Source organism: Oryctolagus cuniculus, chromosome 11 (assembly GCF_964237555.1).
Source record: "Oryctolagus cuniculus chromosome 11, mOryCun1.1, whole genome shotgun sequence".
In the NCBI taxonomy this organism is placed as follows: domain Eukaryota; kingdom Metazoa; phylum Chordata; class Mammalia; order Lagomorpha; family Leporidae; genus Oryctolagus; species Oryctolagus cuniculus.
Window position 1 is genome coordinate 50,821,902 of NC_091442.1, and position 20,071 is coordinate 50,841,972.

The 20,071-nt window shown below is 41.9% G+C and overlaps 1 protein-coding gene and 1 pseudogene across 11 annotated transcripts in view; one reads left to right on the top strand and one right to left on the bottom strand.

The window, feature by feature from the left end:
• The first annotated feature begins 2,242 nt into the window (after positions 1-2,242).
• LOC100350870 (zinc finger protein 717) overlaps positions 2,243-20,071 on the top strand; it is a 58,724-nt gene continuing 40,895 nt past the window's right edge. For 2 of the 11 annotated variants that reach the window (XM_070052162.1, XM_070052172.1), the window contains exons 1-2: positions 2,259-2,536; positions 3,168-3,262. The gene's annotated coding sequence lies outside the window, so the exon portion shown is untranslated. Of the gene's footprint in view, positions 2,541-3,167; positions 3,263-20,071 lie in introns of all 11 variants that reach the window. The other 9 variants (XM_070052170.1, XM_070052168.1, XM_070052171.1 and 6 more) reach the window with 7 other exon arrangements.
• Positions 11,231-12,819, bottom strand: LOC100350373 (thyroid transcription factor 1-associated protein 26-like; annotated as a pseudogene).

A 20,071-nucleotide genomic window follows, 5' to 3' on the forward strand; every position in this document is an offset into this window, starting at 1 on the left:
TGAAGATTCATACGTGAGTTCCCTTTTGTCTTCATCTACCATAGTAAAGCATTGAAATCCTGTTGGTTCTGCCTTTTAGATCTCACTGTAATCTATTGCCTCTTCTCTATTCCCACTACCACCATACCTTGATTCAGGTCCTTCTAAATTATCTTTAATATATTTTTTAATTGACCTCCCTGCTTTTTTGTTTTTCTTACCTTTGTGTCCAAAGCCTTTTAGTTCATCCCGTTTTCTTTGCCACTTTCTGATTGCTCAGTATCTCTTTCTACAATTTCTAGGGAAATCAAGTGGATGGTAGTTCTTTCAACACATCATACAAAAGAATGCTCAATAAATGCTAACTAAATAATAAATGGAATGCCTTAAATAGCTAGGGTGAACATTTGACCTGCTTGGCCCTGGATGGTTCCTGTTTATACATTTCAACCCTGTGTAGTTATTAATATGTCCCTTTTATTATCAAATTTATCTTAGAACAACAAATTATACATTCACCTAATTGTGGCAGTTATCAAATAGATATTTACTTCATTGTCCTTTCTATTAGATAGTTCTTGAGAATCAGAAATAGCATTTGTTTATTTTTATAGCCTCATTTATTCATTCAACCAAGAGACTGACTCTGTCAAGATGCTGAGTTTTAATGTCAAAGCAAACATGTTTCTTGTCCTCCTGAGGTTTTCAGTCTGTCAAGAAGGAGCAGTCTACACAAAGAATATTGCCTGAAATAGTAAACATTAGTGTGAAATGAATAGATTTAAGTATTCCTAATCCAGCAACTCTAATCCTATGAATTATAATTGATAAACATAAAATTCCATGTCATCCAGCTATCCATTTGCATTTCTACTTAAAAACGAAACACCACACATATACCTAAGAATGCATAATATTTATATGCTATCTTGATATTAAACATGAGATAAAATGAAAATAGTGTAATAGCAACTTTGAATCTCTTTTCTTTTTTTAATCAATTTATAATCCTATGTGTTTCTCTATAGTGTAGATTATCATTGTAGATACTCTACTTCCCTCTCACTTTTTATTTGACAGATGAGAAATCTGGGGTTTTAGAAACTGAGCCTCAAGACAAAAGAAAGATATCCTTTTAAAAATATCTATCTATCTATCTATCTATCTATCTATCTATCTATTTGAAAGGCAGAGTTACAGATACGCAGAGGCAAGAGAGAGAAGACTTCCACCTGCTGATTCACTCCCCAAATGGGTGCATCAGACAGAACTAACATTATCCAGAGCTAGGAGCTTCTTTCAGGTCTCCAATTTGAATACAGGGGCCCAGGCACTTGGGCTATCTTCTACTGCTTTCCCAGCTTATAGCAGAGAGCTAGATTGGAAGTGGAGCAGCAGGCACTTGAACCAGGGCCCATATGGGATGTCAGACCTAAGGCAGGGGCTTAGCCTAATATGTCACAGTGCTGGCCCCAAAAGATTTCTTAATCCAGTATTTCATTTTGGTTAGCCTTTAACCTAGACTTTTTAACCATATTTCCATTGGCAAATTCAACTCCAAACTCTTTCATCTGTTTCCTCTTTGTAAATTGATAATGTTGTCTTAAAACTTAATCAAACGTATAAATGATATGATGTAAAACATTTAGTCCCTTATCCTAGCTCCTAGAAGATACTTGACAATGTTAGTTCTGTATCCAGTTCCCCTGTTTGTTTCTGTACTTGGTGAATTAGAGGATGGTGTAAAATGATTTGAAAAGAACAATAAATATCACTAAAACACAAATAAAAATTGTATTCTCAAATCTGGATGTTAAACTATGCTGTCTACACCTCTGCTAAAAGTTACATTGAACTCATAGTCATTTATTATTTGAGAGAAGCTTTCCAGGAACAAAGAAGTCAGTAAGATTTTTCTGAAAGAAGACAGAATTTATAAAAGAACCATGATTTGGGGGTCAGTTAGCAGCAATGGGTGTCGCTTTTTAAGATTTTGGCCCAAGACAGGACGAAGAACATCAAGTGATCCTTAAGATTTGGGGGTGGGAAGGAAGGGATGAAGGGGTGTAAACAAAAGCAGATGCCCTCTGGTTCCCAGTCTGTTTCCATCCACCCCACACTGAAACACTTGGAGATAGCCAGGTCTAGCTAGGAATACTCTGGCCCGGACTCCATTTCCCAGAGTCACCAGGTGCTCTGACGTTTTCCGCGCTCAGAATGTGTGTGCGTGTGAATGTGGGCGAATGTGTGCGTGCGCATGCGTATGCGCATGCCTGCCCAGGTCGTTCAGAGTTGGAAACAGGAAGTTCGCTTGCTGATTAGAGTGGGACGTGAGAGGCCGCGCTGCTGCTTCTCACACCTTCACCGAATATCTTGCTCGGCAAGTGCAACCCAGGCAGTTTGTGAGCGCACACCCGGAGCTTGCCACCTGCTGCTTCTGTGCCCCTGCATCTGCCGCCTGTGTGTCCCACGTGCCGTGGACTTTTCCTGTCCCACGCGCTCCACTTTGCTCCCTGTGTGGCCTGAAAAAGGGGACGTGCTCCCTGGACTTTCCACGGCAAGTACGGAGAACAGGAAGAGGCACCTTGTGTGTGAGAAGGGGGTCGGTGCGAGGGTGGCTGGCGGCTCCCAGGCGTGGATCACTTGCTTCTCAGTGATCCTGGCAGTCAGGGAAGGGACCTGGGGTGTTGTGTCTACCACCGCCGCTTCCCAGCCTCACAGCGCTCGGCCAGTCCTGCGGGCTACCTGGCTCAAACTTAAAGTGCACCGGAATGGGGAACTGCACAAGCAGGGCAGGTGGGAGCACAGTGAAGGAAGGCAGTGAGACTCCGTTCTCTTTATTTAAATAAGCCCGGTTCCCACTTCTGGTGGGCCGCAGAATGCCGTCCGACCAGGCTTCCCACTGTATCCCACGGTGGTTCAGGCGGGGAGGGGCTCAGTGGCCTTCAGCGGGAAGCTGGAGGTGGCAGAGGGGTGAGGAAGAAGGCCCAGACTAGGATCTGCTTCAGGCCTCCCATCCTGTACCTCTTTGGCCCGGTGGGGTCCCCGCAGACACATCTGGCATCTGGGGCCGGGAGTATGTGGCTAATCAACAGTGTTTAATTAACAGCCGTATTTCAATTTGGAGCATGAAGCCATGGAAACGTAGCTGTTGACTTATTTTTCTGCTTTTCAATTTCTGTCTTCAGCTCCTCTTTCTTGTTAGCAAGGATGTCAACTGTTATTTCCTGCCACTGATCCTTTTGCAAAGTGAGAAGTGAACTGCAATCAAGACGTCTACTGTGTGAGTCAATAATGAATTCTTTTAATCTGGATTTACATAAAGTAGAAAGCTGTGATAAATACAGAAAAGTAATAGTTTTTCTCTGCCCAGTTCTTTTTTTTTTTTTTTTTAAGATTTATTTATTTATTTGTAAGTCAGTGTTAGGAAGAGTTGCAGATTGGTGCCTCCTCCACGGGGCACTAAAATGTTAGGAAAAGAGTCATAGAATAGAGAGGAGGCAGTGCATGAATTTACAGCCAGACTGAATTTATTCAGAGAAAATAAATCCACAGAGGAAGGTGATGAACTGCCTGCGTGTACAAGATAGAGCGTGTGGCAGAAAGCCTCTACCCCCAGGGGCAGGGTCTTTTTAAGAGGGCTAGGGCTGGGGGAGGGGGAGGGGGCAGCAGGCAGAGGGGAATTCCAAGAACTGGGTGAGGCCTGGGAAGGCAGTGGAAGATGGCCCAAATCCTTGGGCTCTGCAGCTGCATGGGAGACCTGGAGGAGGCTTCTGGCTCCTGGCTTCGGATCAGCTCAGCTCTGGCTGTTGGGGTCATTTGGAGAGTGAACTGATGGAATGGAAGACCTCTCTCTCTGGCTGTACTTGCTTCCATAACAGAGCTGATCTGAAGCCAGGAGCTTTCTTCCAGATCTCCCATGTGGGTGCAGGTGCCAAGGACTTGGGCCATCTTCTATTGCTCTCCCAGGCCATACCATAGAGCTGGATCAGAAGTGGAGCAGCTGGGACTCGAACCAGTGCCCATAGGGGATGCTGGCACTGCAGGCAACGGCTTTACCTGCTATGCCACGGTGCTGGTCTCATTCTTTACCATTTTTAATAGAGAAATGTTTTACTGTGAGGTACATGATCTGGTAATGTAGCAGTGATGTCTTTAAGGAAGGGTGCCATGTGAGGAAGCAGTCTGATGGTGTCCATTCATCTTCCCATTAATGACCTTCATTGATGCCTACCATAGGATGGCAGAAGGCAATACTCTTTCTGAATTACATCAAGTCAGGAGGATTCATCTACAGTTTATATGAGATTTCTTTATATGAGAGAATAGTCATAATAGTGCATTGTATAGGTTTGAAAGGCAGAGTTACACAGAGAGAGGGAGAGATAGAGAGAGGTCTTCCATCCATTGGCTCACTCCTCAAATGGCCACAACGGCTTGGGCTGGGCCAGGCTGAAGCAAGGTAGTAGGAGCTTCTTCTGGGTCTCCCATTTGGGTACAGGGGCCCAGGTATTTGGGCCATCCTCCACTGCTTTCCCAGGTGCATTAGCAGGAAGCTGGATTGGAAATGGTCCAGACAGACTTGAACCAGTGTCCATGTGGATGCCAGAATTGAAAGTGACTGCTTAACCCACTATGCCAGCCCCAAGGGGATTGTTTTCAAAGAGGGGGCTAAATTTTTTTGATATAGCTCAATATAAAAATTGTAACGTGTAATAGATGATGATTTTGGTTATATTTTGAGTTTCATTAAATTTTTTTAGTGTGTATTTTTGAAGTTAATGAGTCCTAGTATTTATCTTATATTATCCTCATTTTGATAAAATAAACTTTTTCTTATCTCTCAAAACAATTTTAAAAATATATTTATTTTGTGTATTTGAAAGGCAGAGTGACAGAAAGAGAGTGAGAGAAAGAACTCTTTCAGCCCCCAAATAGCTGCAGTGGCCAGACTGAAGCCAGAAGAAGCCTGAAATACCATTCGGGAATCCCATGTGGGTGGCAGCAACCCAAGTGTTGGGCCATCTTTTGCTGCCTTTCATCTGCTGATTCACTTCCCAATTGGCCGCAATGGCTGGAATTGCACCAGTCTGAAGCCAGGAGCCAGAAGCTTCTTCCAGGTCTTGCATATGGGTACAGAGGCCCAAGGACTTGGGCTACCTTCTGCTGCTTTCCCAGGCCAGAAGAGAGGTTGAGAAGGATTCAAAAACACAATTGGACACAGGTCATTTGTGCAGATTACCAAAATTATCCTTTTATCTTTTAGGGTATTTTATTTTTTTAATTTAGAATTAGTTTTTTACAGTGAGTTTCTGATATAGTTGACTCACTTTTCAGTTTTTTTTTTTCAGATTTTTATAAGCAGTAGAGAACTGATGTAATTAAATGCAAAAAGACATTCTTATATAATCAGTTCACAGAATTTTAATAGAGAGATGAATATGGCTGTGTGTGTCCCTTGCTAAGAGCAGAAGTTTTATGACTGAATTTGAGGTCATTAAAATCAATTTTATATTGGAAACACTGACTGCTTCTACTGCTGCAGTTATTCCTGGCTCACATTCTGTGTCCACATGTGAGCACAATGAAAAGGGTGCAGACCTGGAATAATGTATGTGTACCCTTTGCTTAAACCAGGAGACTGATGGACTGGAATTCTTTGTTTTGGGTTGCATTTTTCTGTAGAGTGAACTATAGCAATTTGGGTCAATGATGCTGTCTCCTAGTAGATGACCCCATTGGCTTGTTTGTCCATCCACAAGTGATTCCCAAGGCAGTTGTTGGGCTTACGGAAAAAAGAGGCCTCTTTACAGATAAATTATTTCCCCTGGAAAAATAATGAAAATAATAAAATCATGAACTATTGATTCAGAGACAGTAATCCTATCCAATATGGAATATAGAAAAAAAGATTTTATTGTTTTTAAATGGAAAATCAGAGAAGTGGTTTGAAAGAAGAGCTTCATCTAGGATGTATCATTCCCTAGGAGGAGGACTGAAGTAATTCCCTTTAATTGTCTCTCCCTGTGGTAACTCATTGCTCAGGGAAATAATTCTAATATTTATAGACCAATTATGAATAGCCCATGTGTTTCTTACATATGAAATGTCTACAGATATGTTCCCCAAGGCCTTTAAAGGAAACTTGACAACAGAAGAGAAGGTTGGCATTATCTGCTGTCTTGGGCTAGAATCTGTGCATTTATTACCCACTTGGTACCCTGGCTCCTGTTGTGTTCATCTCTCTCTTCTTTTTTTATTTTACTTTTTAAGATTTATTTATTTGAAAGAGTTACACAGAGAGAAAAGGAGAGGCAGAGAGAGGGCTTCCATGCACTGATTCACTCTTCAAATGGCTGCAGTGGCTGGAACTGGGCTGATCCGAACCCAGGAGGCAGAAGCTTCCTCCAGGTCTTCCCATATGGGTGCAGGGGCTTGGGGATTTGTGCCATCTTCCACTGTTTTCCCAAACCATAGCAGGGAGCAGGATTGGAAGTGAAACAGCTGGGACTTCAACTGGCACCCATATGGCATGCTGGCACTGCGGGCAGCAGTTTTACTGGCTACACCACAGTGCTAGCTCTGTGCATCTTTTGATGGCTCTTTTTAGTCCACTCCTCTATTCAGATTCCCAAATAGATGACACAATCTTTTTTTTTTTTTTTCGTTTGGCTAAAGATGTATTTATTTGAAAGGCAAAGTTACAGAGAGGCAGAAGCAGAGAGAATTCTTCCATCCACTGTTTCACTCCCCAAATGGCCACAATGGCAGGAGCTGAGCTGATTCAAGGCCAGGATCCAGGAGCCTCCTCTCTGATTCCCACAGGTTCACGGGCCCAAGGACTTGGGCCATTTTATGCTGCTTCCCCAGGCCATAGCCAAGAGCTGGATCAGTAGTGGAGCAGCCAGAACTCGAACCAGTGCCCTTATGGGATTCTGGCACTGCAGGTGGCAGCTTTATCTGCTACACCATAGCATTAGCCCCTTGACACAATCATTGGCCAGCCTGCTGATCTGCTCACTCAGCCTAAATTTGAAGTTGGCTAGTTTTTGTAACCACTCCACAGTCATGGGGCCCCAGAACTGCCCATGACTGGCTCTGCCTTCTTGTTCACTCCAGAGATGGACTGTAGGCACAAGTCCCAAGTACCTTTGGCCCTCTTTCCTCTGTTTTCCTGGTGACTAGTCTGATTCTGAGGTAGGCAGGAAACTTGTTGGCTCACAGCAGCCTCTGGATTAATGTTTCATTCTTTCAGATCCCAAAAGCCTTCAATAGGGGGTGTTATTTTGTACTGAGATGTGTCTTTATAAAGGCTGGTATCACTGGGGATTCTGTGTCCTCATGATCAGCTGAACTCACACGGGTCTGGATGGAGTCCCAAGATCCTGGCTTTAGGCTGGCACATTCCTAGCTGTTGTGGGCATTTGGGGAGATACCAACAAATACAAGAAATCTCTCTTCCTTTCCCATCTCCCTGCTTTTCAAATGAAATGAAAAATAGATAAAATTTGGGAAAATACATGTTTTACCTTGTGTCCTAAGGAAAAAAAAATTACTGTTGCTATATGAGGACTCATTTGTACACTTTGCAAATACTCATAAATCTCAACTTAAAGGCTGGTTGATCACTGCTCTCTGGGCTGCCTACTTCAGCTCCCATTCTGGGATCAATATCTTTCTATCATCTGCAGTTTATTGTGGGTACTCATAAATCATCAAACTGCCTCCCAACATTATATCCTTGTGTTCTTTATACATAGCTTGGCCATAATCTCACTTTCTTTAGCAGCATGCTTATTTCTAAGATGCTTCATAGGCAAAGAGATAGTGGGGTGATTGATTTTCTCTGAGCTTTCCCCCCAAGTAGTTTATTTTATGAAGCTGATTCTAGCTGATTGGTCAGAAGTTGGGGTGCAGAGATTGCTGTTAGAGAAATAGGGCTGTCACTGCCCATTCCACTGTGTCCCATCCTGCAACCCATGCTTGCCTTTGGATTGTTTTTTTAGGGTACTGGAGTGAGGCAGTAGTGATGCAATAAAAGAAAAAAAAATAATTTTTAAACATTTATATTTATTAGTATAAAGGGAACAGATTCCATGTATTTAATGGGTACAATTAGGAGAATATAACCGTACTTCTTTACATATTTCCCCCTCCTTTCATTTCTGTTTTTAAGGATTTAAGAAGTTGGATTTTTTCTTAACCTTATCTTCACTCCCTCATCTCCAGTCTTCCTGTCCATTTGTTCCTACTTTACAATCTGGTACTTTTAGGTTTTTATTTGTTCCCCTCCTTTCATCTGTATTTTTGCCTACTCCCACCTCAGTTCCAAAGAAGGAATAATGAATAAAAATCATGAGCTATTGATCCAAAGACAGAAATCCTATCTAGTATGGAATATAGAAAAAAAATTCCATTATTTTTCATGTTACCTGAATTTTCTTTTTCTTTTTTTTAAAGTTTATTTATTCATTTGAAAGGCAGAGATACAGAGAGGGAGAGGCAGAGTCAGGGAGAGATCTGTCTGCTCATTCACTCCCCAGATGACCACAATGGTCAAGGCAGGTCTAGACTGAAACCAGGAGCCAGAGGCTTCATGCAAGTCTCCCACATGGGGAACAGGGGCCCAAGCACCTGGGTCATCATCTGCTACTTTCTCAGGCTTATTGGCAGAAGCTGGATCAGAAGTAGAGCAGCCAGGATTCAAACTGGCACCCATATGGAACGCCAGCATTGCAAGTGGCAGCTTTATTGTCACTTTGCCACAGCACCAGCCCCGGATTCCATTTTAATAAAAGATAATACAGAATTCTTCTAGATGAGTTTTCCCTGTGGCTACACCAATAAGAATTTATTTTTGCTTATAATGTGACCCAGTTAATTATTTTCATGTTTCCTGATTAACATTCTCTACTGATTCAGGAGGCTGGCAGATTGGGAGACCAGGGAAAGAACATCTGTTTTCTGTTCAGTAGTGCTGACAGCATGGAAGCTATAAGGGAAGTAGGTGAACAGGAAAAGTAAGGTTTGAGGTATGAGAGAAGGCAATGTAGAGGGTAAATATAGAGGAAATAAGTGCAGAACCATATTCACAGAGAAGTTTGGTAAGAAAACTAAGTGTGTGGGGCCAACGCTATGGTGTAGCAGGTAGGGCCACCCCCTGCAGTGCCGGCATCCTATGTGGGTGCCAGTTCGAGTCCTGGCTGCTCCACTTCCGACCCAGCTCTCTACTGTGGCCTGGGAAAGCGGTGGAAGATGGCCCAAATCCTTGGGCCCCTGCACCCCTGTGGGAGACTCAGAAAAATCTCCTGGCTCCTGGCTTCAGATTGGCGCAGCTCCGGTCGTTGCAGCCAATTGAAGAGTGAACCAGTGGATGGAAGACCTCTCTCTCTGCCTCTCCTTCTCTCTGTGTGTAACTCTGACCTTCAAATAAATAGTCTTTAAAAAATAAGAAAACTAAGCTAAAAAGAAGGAAAGAAAATTTGAAGATAGAGATCAGAAGAAATGGGAAATTGGAAGCATCTGAGGGAATTCTGACTCTGATCACACACTCTTGCTGAAGGTGTGGGGAAACAGGCTCTTGTACTCATATTGGTGTGAGTATAATACAGTAGATGAATAAAACAGAAACAACCTAAATATATAGAGAATTGGTAAAATACATCATGGTATATCTGTACAATGAAATACTAAGTATGTAATTATCTGAAAAATGATTTAGGGACAGAGTTCTTGTATGTTAAACAAGATACAGAAAAAATATCCCCATGCAGAGTAAAAAAGGCATGCATATGTGTCTTTTAAAAATTTTATTTACTTATTTTCACTTTATTCATAAGACAAGAGAGACAGGCAGGAAGAGATTTTCCATCTGCTGATTCACTGCCCAAATCCTGCAGTTGCTGGGACTGGGCCAGGTTGAAGCCAGGAGCTCCCAGCATGGGTACCCAGGGTACCCAGCATGGGTCCCTAAGCCAAGGACTTTGGTTATCTTTCAGTGCTTTCCCAGGCACGTTAGCAGGGTGTTGGATCAGAAGTGGAGCAGAAAGGACACAAACTGGTGCCCATATGGGATGCCAGTAACTTAACCCATTACATCACAATGCTTGCCCTGTGCATGTATATTTTTATGAAGGTACTCCAGAAGGTTCGTGAAAATTGAGTTAAAAGATGACATCATTTTGATGCAAAAACTGAAATTCATTCAATTTTTTTCCATAATAGATACAACCCAAATGTTTTTGAAACCTTCTTGTATGCATGGAGTTCAAAATTTATTACAGTAAAACATAATTTAATTTCATTTTTTTATGATGCTTTAAAGTACCCTTCTATATATGCATATAGAAGTCTCAAACAGGAATGTAAGAAACCTTTAAGAGTAGTTTGTGGGGCTGGCTCTGTGGCATAGCAGATAAAGCTACTGCCTGCAGTGCTGGCATCCTATATGGGTGATGGTTTGAGACCTGGCTGCTCCTCTTCCTATCCAGCTCTCTGCTATGACCTGGTAAAGCAGTAGAAGATGGCCTAAGTCCTTGGGCCCCTGCACCTATGTGGGAAACCTGAAAGAAGCTCCTGGCTCCTGGCTTAGGATCAGCTCAGCTCTGACTGTTGCAGTCATCTGAGGAGTGGATGGAAGACCCCCCCCCCTCCCCGCTTCTCTCTCTCTGTGTAGCTCTTTCTTTCTTTCTTTTTTTTTTTTGAAATCATTACAAACTATTTTATTTTGAATCACAGTATACAGTCTTCACCAACACAAATTTAGGCTTCCTGAGATGCCTATTGTAAAAACAATAGTTTACTGCAAATGTCTAAGCACTACTTCTTAACAAATAACAAATTTGGTGTTTGCTAAGCATATCTTACTACATTTTTAACTTAAGAATTAATCAGTAGTAGAGCATGGGGCTCCCTCAAACCTCAAATATTTACCATTTATAAAGCTATTATGCAATGTCTTATAAATCTTGTACAGCCCCCCCCCCCTTTTTTTTTAACAGTGATTGTAAGTCCTCCTCATTTCATTAAAATTTTGAGGCAGGAAAAGCAGTTATCCCAGTAGTTTCCCTCAGCCCACAAGGATTTAAGAGGCAACAATGTTTTTTTACAGAACAGGGTCTCTCCCATGAGATCTAGAAAGCTTAATGCTAGACATTGTTCGGGTTTCCATCATCATTACCCTTTCAAAGTCTTATAGTAGTAAGTAGTTCCATTTAAGAGATTGTTTTTAAGTATTAGACTCTGGGAATTATTATTTTTAAAAGATATTATTTATTTATTTGAAAGTCAGAATTACAGAGGGAGAGACAGATAGATAGTTAGCTTCCTCCTGCTGGTTAACTCCCCTAAATACCCGCATCAGCTGTGGCTGGGCTAGGCCAAAGCTAGGAGCTTCACCTGGGTCTCCAATGTCAGTGCAGGAGCCCATAAACTTGAACCATCTTCCAATATTCTTCCAGGTATGTTAGCAGGGAGCTGGATCAGAAGTGGAGCGGCCAGGACATGAACTGGCGCGCATATCAGTTGCCGGTGCTGCAGGCAGTGGTTTAACCTACCATGTCACAGAGCAAGCACAAAACTCTGGGAATTTTTGCACCACATGGCTTAATGAAGGCCCCCCTTGTTATACAGTGGGAACAGATTACTTCAGCAAGCAGCTATATTCTCAGCAATGTGCAAAATCCATTTGCCTGTCACATGTACTTAGTTTAAAATAATTAAAAAGTTCAAGGGGAGCATTTATTTCACGATTAAATTGTAAAAATACAGAGCTAATCACTAAGTTGAAACATTTCATTTCCTAAGGCAATTTATTTCACATGTATAAAAGTAGATATGTGCTTGAATCTTGTCTCCAAAATGGGTTTTATCAGTTCTTCAGTTTACCTGCCTTTAGAGGCAAATAAATAAGATACAAGTCCTGTTATGTGGAACATAAACAAAATATATAAAACATATACTTTATACATAGTCTATGTCAGCAATCCAGTTTATGAACAAATTTAGTTCATTGTCAGGAGGCACTTGTTACGCAAAATAATCGAATGGACAGTCAGTAAATATTTTAATCCCTAAGGACGAAGGTGTGATTTAATTTTTTTCTTGTATTTTTTGAAGAAGATATTCCATTTGCAAATTCAAGTTTGGTTGGCCCTTTTTAGTCTTTTTGCTCAATATTTTGAAGACTTCCGTTTTCTTCTTTTTGTAGAGCCTTTGAGCTGCTTCTCTCTCTTGTTTTCTCCTCTCAAATTCTTGTTTCTTAGCGGCACGCACAGCTTGTATCTGTTCATATTCTTCTTGTGCTTTCTGATTTGATGTTTTCTTTTTATTTTTCTTTGGAACAGTAATGGAGTTTACTGTTCTGGTATGCTGTTTTTCCGGCTCAGGCAGGTGGAGAGTATGCTGATCTTCAGACAAGGCCTGGTCAGTGCTATACTGTTCTTCAGGCAAAGGCTGATCAGCTTGCTTTTCTGACAGCGGTCGGTCAGCTTTTCTTAGTTGCTTCTTTAGCCTTTCCTCTTCAGCTAAATAGAGATGTTTCAAATGATCTGGGTATCAATCTGTGAACTGGGATTCTTGCGATGTCTGAGCCTTCTTTTCCCTCCGTTGCAACTTCTTGTAATTTTGCTGAATCTTCAGTTTTCTTCGAAATGCAAAGCCTTGCCCCTGGCGAATGCTCCCCGCGAAGCCCTGCGTATGACTAGGCCACCAGGTTCTCTGTTTCCCGTTCTTTTTCCTGAAACCAACTGGAGAAACCCCTTTGCCACGCGTTCCAACACCATCAAACTGCCACCTCGCCGCCGGCCTTACCGGCGCCATGGCAAACTGTGTGTCGCAAGAAACGGAGCTCTGACTTTCAAATAAATAAGTCTTTTTTAAAAAATTATAGTTTGTTTTGGGAAATATGACTAGTATAGAAAGAAGGGAGAAATTTTGTCTTATGCTCTTCTGCAGTATTTAATAGTTAATATGTGCATTATTTCTAAAGATGTATTTTTAAAGGTAGAGTCTGAGAAAGAGAAGGAGAGAGAGAGAGATCTCCCATTACTGGTTCACTCCCTAAATGGCTGCAATATCTAGGGTGGACCAGGATGAAGCCAAGGACCAGGAACCCCTCTGGGTTTCCCACATAGGTGGTGGGGATCCAAGTACTTGGGCCATTTTCCTCTGCCTTTCCAGGATCATGACCAGGAAGCTGGGTTACAAGGGACCTAGAACAGAGAGCAGTCAGGACGCATATCAGGTTTTCTGTTATGGGATGCCTGCATTCCAAGCAGCAGCTTAACCTGCAGAATCACAATGCTGCCCCTATGTATTATTTTTATAATTTGAAGATCTACATTCTGATTTTAAAATGATAATTCCTTGTTACTGGAACAGAAAAAGGATTAAAGTCTTGTTATCCACAGTTTTGTATTCTCCTCCAAACACTAAAATTCAGATTTGCTGCTCATGGAAATTGAAATGTCATTGGTTCTATGCTTAAAATGTGTCTTCTTCAAGGTTCTGAAAGACTTTTCCCCTGACTTTTATTGTGTTCAATGCTTTTTGATGGATCTGTAAGTACATAAAGCCAATAATGGCCTACAGGTTCCAACTAAGAAAAAATATGGTTAATTCAGATTACTAATAGTGGAAAGTAATTTTAATTGATTGGTGGTAATTTTTCAAAATGCAGTTAAAGCTTTTAAAAAGCTATTACTGAGGGGCCGGCACCGTGGCTCATTTGGTTGGTCCTCCGCCTGTGGTGCCGGCATCCCATATAGGGGCCAGGTTCTAGTTCCAGTTGCTCCTCTTCCAGTCCAGCTCTCTACTGTGGCCTGGGAGGGCAGTGGAGGATGGCCCAAGTGCTTGAGCCCTGCACCCACATGGGAGACCAGGAAGAGACACCTGGCTCCTGGCTTCAGAGCTCCGGCTGTAGTGGCCATTTGGGGGGTAAACCAGTGGAGAGGGTACCTTTCTCTCTGTCTCTCTCTCTCACTAACTCTGTCAAAAAAAAATGCTATTACTGAAACTGTTTTGTTGTTCTCTCCTGTAATGTATGTTATGTGTTATACTTGTGTACATATTGTATGTCTGTATTAATTGGTTTACATTTATATAGTCAAGAAATATTTCCAACTACATGTACTTTTATAATTTATGGAAGGTATTGGACCTTTTGGTAAATGTTTTTGTAAGCTATTTGACGGTTAAAATTTTTTGCCAAGTTTTCACTTGATATTAAGTTACTAAGAGTAAGCAACCTGGGAAGCCTGACTTGTTCCCACATTTCTCTATCCTCTTGATGATGGGAAACTGATTCTGTTCTGAAGGACTCACCATCAGGATGTACAGTTTGATCTTTAGGCCTTATAAAAGGAATGACTAACAATTTTCTGTAATAATAGCCTAGGCACATATAGAAGAAATTATGATTTTAAAGCTAGATTTATTTTGCCATGGGTACAGTAAATAGGCAAAGCACTCCCTTTCAAGCCAAACTAAGGGAGAGAAAGTCCTATTAATTACTTCAAAATTTATAAGGCAGTTTGGATAACGTGGTCTTAATGTTTGATCTTACCTAGAAGGACCTAGCTTTCCTATGGGCATCATCTTATCTCACAGGAAAAACACTGTCATAACATGCCTGTGACTACAGATTTCTAGCTTAGGCCACCAAAGAGTGGGGGTGGGATTGAGCATCCCCTTGGCTGACATTCCTAAAGACTGCTGCTGTGGTCTACTTTAACAGAAACCAGGAGGAAGAGGAGTGAGCTAGGCAGCAGGAGCAATGTAAGGATAGGTGGCAGGCCAATTAAGGCTGCTTTATATGGTGATCTGCTATCAAGAGATGCAACAAGGCCAGTCCACCCCCAAGTGGCACATGTTTTCAATATGAGCAGTGAGGGCATTGGGCAAATAGCTGTCATGACAGAAACTGGCTCCTGAAGAGCCCTATCAGCTCTTCCAAGAGCAAGGCCACTGGAATCAGAATTGCCCTAGGAGTTGAAGGATTTCTGGGTCAGAGCTGCAGACTCTGCTGGCCCTCCCTAAACTGAAAAAGTCCTTTACTCTGACTAGCTTCCAAAGTAACCACTGCTGTTGGGAGGATGGCCTAGGGTTAGTAACAAAGTAGGCAGAGCACTAATTTCCTTTTATAGGAGCCACCTATTCAAAACTAACCTATTCAAGCCAGCTCTCTTCCCAGGCCAAGCTAGTTCACAGGGTGTATTCCCTAAGGAGGTTCATACCTCCCTTATGATGTCTCTTCTGATACGCCATGTGAAGACATAGATATGTCTGGGCCTAGCATATACCTGTCCAGGCCTTAATGCCTACCTGGTTATTATCAAGCCCCTCTTGTTTGTTTCAGTTTGCCTCTCAATGGGAAAACTCCCTCCTGGTTTGGGCAGCACCTTTCTTAGATCCTCTAATAATGAATGACTCGGTCCTTAGTTTTGGGCCCTAATCTAAACGGAATGTTAGATTTGTTTCCTCCAGTCATGAAGCAGTGAAATTCTAAATGGCCATGCACATGAAACCTTCAGTGGAGAGAGTTTCTGTGAGCTGATGCTGCAGCACCTTGAGAAGCCACCTTCTGCTGGAACCCTGTCTTGACCAAGGGTCCCTACGTCACCCCTATTCAGCTGTCCTCACCTTAACTTCTGATAGCAGCCAAGGTTTCTATAAGCAGAGAATGGAAATGAGGGGACCCAGGACTAGATGCAGGCCCGACTAACTCCATCCTATAGCTTCTTGCCTGCATGTACACACTAAACAGGAACATTCTGGTATACACCTGTCTTCATACTATGGACAGGACTCTTGCTTTCCTATATCCTTCTTTGTCTTCCTCATTTTGGCCATCTTTTCCACCAGCGCCAGTGTTTCTAATTTCTCCTTTTAGCCTCATAATCATAGTGTTCCTATATATCAGTCATTTTAGGTTCTTATAACCCCTGCTTTCTTTCAAGAGACCAGTTTGGTCTCACTTCCTGATTGTTTCCTACTCCACATCCTGCATTCTTCTTCAGGATTGACAGCCCACAAAAAAACTTGAAAAACCTGCATGGAGAAGCTCATCTCCACCTGCTGCTCACCCCCTTACTCCCATCCCTAGCCCACCGAAGATATAAAAAGACCCAGCCTGCTGGGATCTTTGCCCTCTGTCATGTGTTTGGTCTGTGCACACTGGCAGTTGGTCAACCTCTGCAAATTTATTTGCTTTGAATAAATGTAGTCTGGTTATCTCCTCTCTATTTCTGCCCCTTTTCCTTATAGCTTGTCTCAGCCCATTATTGCAGCCATTTGGGGGAGTGAACTAGTAAATAGGAGACCTCTCCCTCTCTCTCTCTCCATAAATCTGCATTTCAAGTGAAAATAACTATCTAAAAACGAAGGTAGTATATATAGTACCACATTAGTTGTGGTAAGTGTACCATTTTTTTTTTTTAAGATTTATTTAATTATTTGAAAGCCAGAGTTACAAAGAGGCAGAGAAAGGTCTTCCATCTACTGGTTCACTCCCCAGATGACCGCAACAGCCAGTACTGATCCAATCCAAACCAGTAGGCAGAGAGCTGGATTCGAAGTGGAGCAGCTGGGACTCTAACCGGCACCCATATGGGATGCCAGCTTTTCCTGCTATGCCACAAGTGTACCATGTCTAATATGAGATGTTAGTAATAATGGGAATTGGGGCTTGGAGTATCTGTAAACACTTTTATCTTTATAATTTTTTCTGTAAATTTGAAAAATATTCTTTTTTTTTTTTTAAAAGATTTATTTACTTGAAAGAGTTACACAGAGAGAGGAGAGGCAGAGACAAAGAGAGAGAGATCTTCCATCTGCTGGTTCACTCCCTAGTTAGCCACAATGTCTGGAGCTATGCTGATCCAAAGCCAGGAGCTTCCTCCAGATTTCCACATGGGTGCAGGGGCTTAAAAACTCGAGCCACCTTCTACTGCTTTCCCAGGCCATAGCAGAGAGTTGGATCAGAATTGGAACAGCTGGGACTCAAACCTGTGCCTATAAGGGATGCTGGCACTGCAGGCAGTAGCTTTACCTGCTACGCCACTGCACCAGCCCCAAAATATTCTTAAAATAACATTACTTTGAAAAGATAACTCAGAAGTCTATATTATGGGAAAAGCACCACAACCTGGCATTTAAAAGTTGAAAATTGAAAAGATGAATTAATGCAGAAAAATGATTCCCCTGGATCTAGAACAAATTACCAATTGGCTATGCTTCCTTTGAATGGTAAAATGGATGGGAATACAGTTATAGTTGTTGGAAAAGTGTTTGATATTGTATACAAAATCAGTTTTATGGATTTTTTTTAAATTAATTGATGGTTATTTAAATGTCACTGTCCAAAAATTGCAGACTCATTTCATGCTGCATGGTGAAGAGAGTTTAAAAATAAAAATCTGGGGCTGGTGCTGTGGCGTAGCGAGTAAAGCCTCTGCCTGCATTACCGGCATCCCATATGGACACTGGTTCGAGTCCCTGCTGCTCCACTTCCAATCCAGCTCTGCTATGGCCTGGGAAAGCAGTAGTAGATGGCCCAAGTCCTGGGCCCCTGTCCCCGTGTGGGAGACCTGGAAGGAAACTTCTGGCTCCTGGCTTTAGATCAGCACGGTTCTGGCCATTGTGGCCAGTTGGGGAGTAAACCAGCAGATGGAAGAACTTTCTCTCTGCCTCTTCTCTCTCTGTGTAACTCTGCCTTTCAAATAAATAAATAAATCTTAAAAAAAAAAAAAAAAAAAAAAAAAAGCCTTCAGCTGGATGTTAAATTGCAGTGAGTTAAGCTACCACTTGGGATGTCCTTATCCCATAATAGAATACATGGAATCTTGTCTTGTCGCCACTGCAGTCTAGTTTCTTGCTAATGCTCAAGAATGTGAAGCAACATACAATGGTCCAAATGCTTAGGTTCTGTCCAGCAACATGAGAGACCCTAGCTCCTGGGTCAGCATGGCTCAGTTTCATTTGGGAAGAAAACCAATAGATGGAAGGTCTATCTGTCATTTTGAATAAACAGTTCCCTCTCTTTTCTTCAGTCTTTGAAACAAATGAATGAGTGAATAAATAAAGTTTTTTTTTTAATAAAGAGTCTTAAAAGTGATCAAATGCTTACTGTTTTTGTTAAGTGAACAAAATGCAGTGCACAAAGAGTAGTTGTGAGTTGTCAGTATAATTTCATTTAACCAGATCTGCGCATGGTCATTTCTATGATGACTTTTCCTTCAAGATGACATCATAGGAGCCAGGCTAGGAGACTCTATTCCTAGCCACCTTCCACATTATATCACTTTGCTTTTCATGCAACATTGGACCTGATTGTAGCCATCGTCTGAGTTCTTTGCAGGATTAAGATTGAGGAACAGAGATTTACCATTGACTCAATATGATATATGCTAATCTTTCTTTTTGCCTTTGGCTAAGACCGAATGTAAGAAATTGACCCTTTTTGAATGACTTTGTACTCTCATCAGAGGAGGTTCGCCTTCATATTGCCATTCTGTGTAGTATAGGAAGAATCTCCAGACCCTGTTACCAGCTGGTGTTGGCAACTAGCTTAAGGAGGGAGATCCTTGGTAGTATAGGGTACATCCATTTCATCCTGGGATCCTGGGAATCTTCCCTGCCTTTTTTTTTTTTTTTTTTTTTTTACCATTATTGTCTCGTTCTTCAGGACTTGAACACAGGTACTCCTACACATGATGTGTAACCTGTTACCTACTCTTCAAAATATCCAAATCTCATTTTGATAGGATTTCATTATGTCTACTCTATTAAGATATGTAAAGGAGAAGTGTTTGTAAAATTTTGATAATTTTCCTAGAACTTATAATACATATTTACAACTGATAAATGCACTTTTAATTAGCAGTACACTATTGGGAACTCAAATTATACTTTTATAATTTCTTTTTTTAAAAGATTTATTTATTTATTTGAAAATCAGAGATGGGGGCTGGCTCTGTGGCACAGCAGGTAAGGCTGCTGCCTGCAGTGCCAGCATCCCATATGGGCACCCATTCCAGTCCCAGCTGCTTGACTTCTGGTCTAGTTCTTTGCTATAACCTGGGAACGCAGTAGAAGATGTCCCAAGTCCTTGGGCCCTTGTGCCTGTGTGGGAGACCTAAAAGGAGCTCCTGGCTCCTGGCTTTCGATCGGCACAGCTCCTGCCATTGCAGCCAATTGGAGAGTGAACCACTGGATGGAAGATTTTCTCTCTCTCTCTCTCTCTCTGCCTCTCCTCTCTCTGTGTAACTCTTTCAAATAAATAAATAAATCTTTTTAAAAAAAAGAAAGAGAGAGAGAGAGGACTTCTATCTGCTGGTTCAATCCCCAGTTGACTGCAATGGCCAGAGCTGTGCCAATCCGAAGCCTTGAGCCATCAGCTTCTTCTGTGTCTCCCACATGGGCCCAGAGGCCCAAGGATTTGGGTCATCTTCTATTGCTTTCCCAGGCTATAGTAGAGAGCTGGATAGGAAGTGGAGCATCCAGGACTTGAACCAACACCCATATGGGATGCTGGCACTGCAGGCGATGGCTTTACCTGCTATGCTGCAGCGCTAGCCTCTATAATTTTTTTAAAACATATTTTTATTTGAAAGAGTTAAGATGGGGAGACATACACACACACACACAGAGAGAGAGAGAGAGGGAGAGGGGGAAAGAGAGAGAGAGAGAGAGAGAGAGAGAGAGAGAGAGATCTTCCATCTGCTAGTTCACTCCCTAGATAGCTACAAAAGTTGGGGATGAGATAGACTGAAGTCAGGAGTCAAGAGCTTTGTCTGGGTCTCCCATGGGAGTGACAGGGTCCCCAACAATTGGGACTTTTTTTGCTTTTCTCAGGCCATTATCAGGGATGTAGATTGGAAGTAGAGAAGTTGGGGCACAAATCAGCACCCGTATGGGATGCTGCCATTGCATATGATGACTTTATTCACTACACCATGATGATTGCCCTTCTTTTTTTTTAAAAACAAACAAACAAACAAACAAAAAAACCAGACACCAGTCTAAAAGGCAATACTAAGCAGGTTTTCTCTGTTTCCAGTGTGGAATAAATACACAACAATGACACCTAAAAATT